Source organism: Centroberyx gerrardi, chromosome 2 (genome assembly GCF_048128805.1).
Source record: "Centroberyx gerrardi isolate f3 chromosome 2, fCenGer3.hap1.cur.20231027, whole genome shotgun sequence".
NCBI lineage: Eukaryota > Metazoa > Chordata > Actinopteri > Beryciformes > Berycidae > Centroberyx > Centroberyx gerrardi.
Window position 1 is genome coordinate 25,950,055 of NC_135998.1, and position 7,382 is coordinate 25,957,436.

Below are 7,382 nucleotides of genomic sequence, written 5' to 3' on the forward strand. Positions count from 1 at the left end.
TCCCCCTCCACATCCTTTCTCAACACTAATCAGAACTAGAATCAGCTCCACTCCCTTGAATCTACACTTAGGCTTACACCTAGTTCACAATGTATTACCAAATAATGGCTTTAAACATCCCATTCAACAATTCAGAGACCAAATTATACCAGTCATAGGTTGAAGTGACAGCTGTTCCTGCTGGCTTGAAACAGGTTGTTCAGCAATCCAAATTGTATCAGCAAACAGTGAATTTAATTATGTAAGATAATCATACTGAATGCAAAGAACTCTACATGACCAATTTCTGCTACGCCATCATATGTTATATATGTCCCGTCTTAGTCATGATATTTTCATACATACTGATATTCTTTCTGTTCATCCAGAGCCACTAGCTGCTATGTTTGGCTGCTTCAGAAGCTGCCTTTGTGGCCCGCCATAATCTCTAACCATGAATCTCTAACTGGTTGTGGATGAAGCTACAAATCAATGACACCCAACTTCCACAGGGCATAGCCTGGTTTTCCAGCCTTGCTGTTCAGCCTCATCTGCTTGCTCAATGTATCTAAGCTTCTTCCATTCACACACCTCATCTGCTGTAACCTTTAAAGCTACAGTGAGTTCTACAAGGAAAATAGCATTGGACCACAATACATATTTTGGTACGGTGCTGACTATCTCTGTATGTGCTCATATTTCCCAATCCCTAATTTCCTCTAACTGCTCTATCTTGTCCCTACTCAATAATAAATCTTCTGTGACTTGTTCACCTTATGTACAATGCCAAATCAATGCTTAAGGCTCTCTCTCTCTTAATAGTTCGGCCAATTGCTACTGCCAGGGACTTCAACACTTGGTTATGTTTCCATTATCAATATTAACTTTTCATACTAACATGTTGCTGTTTATAAGATCAGAGCAAATGTAGGGTCTTCACCTACTTATTGAGGTTTTTGGGTGATTGAAACAAATCATGTTTCACCAGTTATGCATGTAATACTAGACACCTCCATATCCCAAATTTCTCTCCAACTAAACATCTTCTCTACACTGTCTTTGTTCATCTATTGTCTCTACTTAGATTAAGAAATTGCTTTTGCACCCCTTGCTGCTTCCTCTCCCTTTTGATGTATGTGATTTCTTTTCTAATGGTGTTGCTTTGTTCCAACCCTGCTGTCCTACAATATCCATGTGCTGGCTTTGTGGGGCTTTACTTTAATCCTAGTCTATTATTCAACTTGATGCAAGCGCCTTTTGCACAGTGCAGTGGCATAGTTATAGTTATCATATCATCCATATATGCCTTATGGGTGGGAGGCGAATCCTTTCTTGCTGCCTTTCGCCACCATCAACCCACTTTGATGCCGTAATGATTACCTTTATTGCCATATTTAATGCTAGTATATTTCATGTCTTGGAAATCTTAACCAGATTTTTGATGACATTTGGTACTTCAATCGCTACCCAAAGATGGTTGTGCGGTACTGAGCAAAATCTCTCAAAATACAACATGGAAATCTCTCTTGTGTTATATGGCTGGTTGAATTTAGTGCCAAAAAAAAAAATGTGTGTATGTCCTAAACAATCTCAGAACAATCTCTCTCTCCTGCACAAGTCAGTCAATTTCCTACTGTCACCTAGATGTCTTTGGTTCTGATGCTGCCTTCTGTCTTTTTTCATAGACTCCAAACATTTCTACTCTGAGGCCACAGCTAATATTGCCCATTTTATGTAGTTCATTCTCAACTGTTCTTGAACTCTCTGCCCTCTAGACCTTGCACTCCATTTACCAATACACAGGATCTGATGTCACTATCTCTTGTGCTGTCTTTGGAGAGCATCTATGCAGAAACCTAGCTTGGATGTTAGGAAAAAAGTGGGTGACAATGGGTATGTCATCGGGTTACCAACTAGGCATCTCCAATTACAGATACTCTGTTGAATTAGACCCATGCACCTCCAAAACAGTAATCACTGTGCAGTGCTCATAGCTGATGCCTGTGAAAAGTCACTGTCCTGTTCAGGCTTTGATGTTGATGAAGAAGTTGACTGTTTCTCTCTCTGTGAGCCCTTAGATCCTGTATTAACCAGTGCAGTGCAAAACTCAACCAGGTGTTTTACATTTGTGATGGAGGCCTATTAAAGCTGTGGAGAGACGTTTATTTGGCAGTCTAGGGGAGCGTGTCAGACAGACCTCATTACTCCAGTGTTCCACTAAGGAGGATCTGTGTGCCTTCTATGTAGGTGAGAAGCGTGGCACCCAGAATCCACATAAAGGCCAAAAAAGAGGGATACACTATGAAAGTGTATGTTTTTCCACTTCCTTCTCTGTCACTAGTTGTCAGATTTCCCAGATTATTGGAATGACAGATGATGAAAAACAAATATTGACTTTGCTTTTACTTAAGCTTAACATAAATGTTACACGAGAAACACAAGAAAATTATCTTTGTTTTTTGGCTATGCTACTAGCTAGTTAGCTTTTTTGACTGATAAAGTACATTTCTTAACATAACTATTATGTTATTTTGTTATATGATACTGTGCTTCCTCAGAAATCAATTAATAGCCAGGATAGGCTATTCAAAATATCATTGTGGGGCAAAATGCCCATAGGGGGCATTATTACCCGATATTGGGGGTCTTCCCTCAAAAGATCTACACTCACACTTTAATAAATTACACAAAAAACAATTTGTTATTTTTTGTTCATATCGATTATTCTCCTTTTGATTAGAAATCTTTATATATGTGTTCCCCCTAGAACACAGATGCTTAATGTAAAAGAAAAATTACATAAACTCACCTCTCAACACTGAAATGAGTTGGTATTCAATGATTAGCAGGACTGTTACCATCTAAGAACTGATGGTGGAGGGTGGGAGGGAGCAGAGTCTTACCCTGCTATATGTTATTCCATGAAGAGCCTTCCATATTACAAGTGACTCCATGACATTTGTGCTAAATCAGTTGTCTTTCATAATAGCAGTTAGATTTGTATGACTCCTGACCTCATGTATGAACTCATGACCTGCACAGTATACAGAGGGCAATGTGTGACATCACCATTTCCCCTGAACCAATCAGAGTCCTTGTTAGAGAAAGCCTCCCCCCTTTTAATGAGTATGAGTAGGTCCATTTGCACACTAATCTGTGGTTGAGATGGCATCAAGGCATTCATATTTAACAATAAAAAAAAAAAACTTTTATGGATAGTCTTCAGACAAAAAGCAAGCACAAAATTGTAAATGTCGGAGTAGACTAGTAAACCTTCCTCCAGAACTCTTGAACAAGGCCTAGCAACTGTAATGGTATTGCATCATTATGGTGGAACTGAAAAAAAAAAATCACAGATACATATTTCTGTTTCACACCAAATATGGCAGGCTAAATAGGCTTCTAATTGTGTTATGTCAAACAAGCATATTACAGATGGTCACCATAATGTATTTTTCCCTCAGAGACGCCCCATCCCACCCACCCACATGTAGACAAGAGAAAATTCAGCCCTCTTGCTTTACAAGGTCCTTAATATAAACTTTTTTTGTAGAACATTTTTCAAAACCAATGTTACAACATGCTTTACAGCATATGGAAAGGCAAAAAGTTATCAAGAGAATAAATAGTGGGCCCATGTCAACTGCTGTTTGTGGTCAGCTGAGGTGCTGAAGAGGACATTGAAAGAGATCTAAAAAAAAAAAAAAAAAAAGAAAAAGACGAAATTATATATCCTAAAATAACATGGGAATTCTTTCAGTAATGGCATTTGTGTTGAGCACAATGACTTTAATGAAGTAAAAAGGCATTTTATTACATAACTATTGTTTTACTGATGATTATGGTAGAATAAGGGACAATTAGAAACATGCATTGAAATCACTTTCAAACAGTTGCGTGAGTGATGGTAAAAGGGTTGACATGTATTAATTAGTAGACAATGCCGCTGATAATGGGAAATTCTGATGCACAATGAGAAATTGTTGTGCCATTGTTGGATATAGGACTAGATCTATAAAAAGAAGTATACACACACCGTTTACAGGGTCCCAGGACACCCCAGGGTACCCCAAGTATTTTAATAGCATGCCTAATGTGACTGTAGCCCAAAAGCAATGTCTCTTTTTGTCAGTTCAACTGATTATGTATATAACATTTTTTTCTTTTGAATAATAATGTCAAAGTAATTTATGTAATGACATTTGATAAAATAATGAACGGATATGGAGTCAGTGAGTTTGCTATGTTTAGGCTTGGTCTACTGCAATGGAAAATGTGCAAAATCTCTATTGTAATATCCCTGCATGAGCATATTACACTGTTTATTATTGAATTAAATAATAATAGAAGGGTTTTGGCCATTTCTGCATTGGAAAAAGAAACATTCAAATTGTTTTCTTTCATTGCCATTGTCAACACAAATTCTGAATCACCCCCCCAGGGCCTTCTGTCACCAGCCTGGACATTATCCTCTTCATTAAACCACCATCCCCCTGTCTATTCTCTTCCATCATCACCTGAGTGCCCATGCAAGTGTTTCGTTTATTCGGACCATAGTGTCTCAGCAAATGCGTCTGAAGACGTCAAAGACATTTAGCTAAAGTGGTCTGACAGACTTAAAGAGGTCTGAGTGATAACAGACCAGCCTCCAAGCCAGAAAACATAACCCATTGGATACCTGCTTGGCCATGGCATCATAACAGGCAAGGACAGATGCCAGACTTGTTCCCAGGGTAAAAACCCACTGGCGTAACAATGTAAAACTATTAGTTTAATCTAGAGGGGATTACCATTCACAAGTACAGAATCACTTGTGATGCTACTGCCCAAGCAAACAGTTGACCATGCTACCCTTACTGCTTACTTGGTTATCCTATTCATTAGATATCACAGACCTGACAGCTGTGAATGTCATATCTCCTCTTCCTACCACATCCTCTAGGCTAGCCACTAATCTGGCAGTTCAGTCAATCTAGACTCTGTGCCTGTGACTCAGCAGGCCACCTTCCAAGAGCATGGTGAGGGTGTCATCTGTATGGGTCAATGGACAGTGTCCACACCATACTGATGCATCAAATGGCATGGTTACATTACATCCATTAACATCCAGATTCTTGAATATGAACTATTTCTCCTATAAATTATTTAGCATTTCTCTCTCTGATCCGATGTTCTGTACATGTATCATAATATACAGTCTGTGGCCTATAAAGAGTGCAGCTGCTTGGTGTTCTATAAGTAAGAGAAGCTGATGAAGCAGACTTTCTCATTTCTTTGGTACAGCTATGTGAAAAGGATTGAATTTTACATTAGCAAAACACCCAAAAATATATAATGCACAGTATAGTTTAGAGGGCCAAATTACCCTCTATATTTACCTCATTCTTTTCATGAAGAAGTAAATCTCCCAGCAGTTCAGTTGCATTGCTAAAATAAGGTCAAGATGGTATTTACCTGATAATGTGGAAAGCCTCTGAGATTCTCAGCAACACTAAGCAAAAGTTGTATCTATCTATAGCTTTTGCAGATGGCAAATGTGCCCCTAAAAGTACAATGATCTCAGTTATAAGATTTTAGAGTATTATAAAGACATTTAGAGCGAGGACTGTGACCATCGTATAAGGGATCTGCAGTGCCCTCTACAGATGAAAAGTTGAATTGCATAATGACTTGGAAATGTTCTAAAGGGGAGTCAAAAATAATCAACAAGCTGAAATCAACAAACTTTATTACATACTGCATGTCCTTTTAACATAGCACATCAATGATCAACATCAGAATTTATATGGCTCTGATTTCAAGGTATATAAATCACTAAACAAAATACCCTGTTTGGACAAAGAACCAATACAAAGTGCACAAATAAAGTTTGTTCAATTCAACTGCATCACATTACAGAACTGCTATTGTGTTTCCAGAAAAAAAGGGGAGAACAACTGAATTAAAGCTTACATTCAAAAACCTAGGGAGGGTCTATTATTTGAGGAGAGTTTCATGGAACATACCTAATATATATTTCCATTGGTGGTTACAGAAGTGACCCATGCATCATATTGCAATCACACACACACATGCACACACACACACACACACACACACACACACACACACACACGCACACTCACACACACGCACACACACACACACACACACACACACACACACACACACACACACACACCATAAACCTAAATATAAGCATATTTGGCACCATATTTTAGCATAGAATACAAATTACAACTTGCAATACAACATTGTTAGTATATGGAGGTAATATTTGATTTTGGCACAATACAAGAATAGATACTCAAGGTTAAAAAAAGGTTCATGTCATAATTCTACTTATTACATGCACACTGTAATTCGTTGAAAGGTTTTTGTCAGGGTTAGAAACCCACTTGTACAGCATGAATTTCCCAACATTAAAATGTTCTTTTTTTTTAATCAGTTTCATCAGCTCAATTAGACAGTTAACTTAAAGAATAGCTGCTGACCGGTGATTCTCATTACTGTGATATCCAGTAGTGTATGGGTTACTCTTAATAACAAGCAAAGCACCATATTTCCTTGGAAAGTTCAAAATGGGTTACAGTTCTCCTCCTCTGTTATAGACAGTAAGAGTCGTAACGAATAATGTAAACAAATGGTAACAAATCAGCTGATATGACCTCTGTAAATCCTTCAAGCCAAGATGTCATGGTCATCAAAATCTAACACACAGAAAGCATATATTGCACTCTAGAAGAAACAGAATGAATCCTCACTTTACCACGGGGTTGTCCTGGCCTGTTCAAACCATCTTGACAAACAAAAAGTTGGTATATAGATATAGAATTAATAAGGTATTCAGTAATACTATGTTTATTATAACACGTTGTGTATACTAACATCAATATATAGAATATTTCAACATTATGATATGAAAGATACATATTTATAAATTGCTATGAATATAGGCATCTGCTTCTATTCTGTTGAACAGATGCAGAGCCAGATATAACATAATAACTATCCTATGATTACTTATTTTCATCCAAACAAATACAAATAAATGCATTCACAGTTGGCCTACAGAGTAAACCAACGCGAAACTCCATAGTGAATATGAATTGAAGCCTCCCATGCACAGAGAGGGTTCAATACAGGTCGAGACTGGTTTTAAAACAGGCCAGAGTGAACCTTACAACCTGAGCATGCATGCTAAGTAAGTAGAAGAGCAATCTCTGGTGGACACATACAAAAAATACAAAACATCTCACTTATTCAGATATACTCAGATTTAGCAAAGCTGTAGCCTGTTTGTCAGTAAGATTTGTGGTGCCTTATTGAAAATTAGTGACATCATGTCAGTAGAACTAAAAATACTAAAGTTTAAAGAGATTTATCTAGGGCTGCAGTAAACA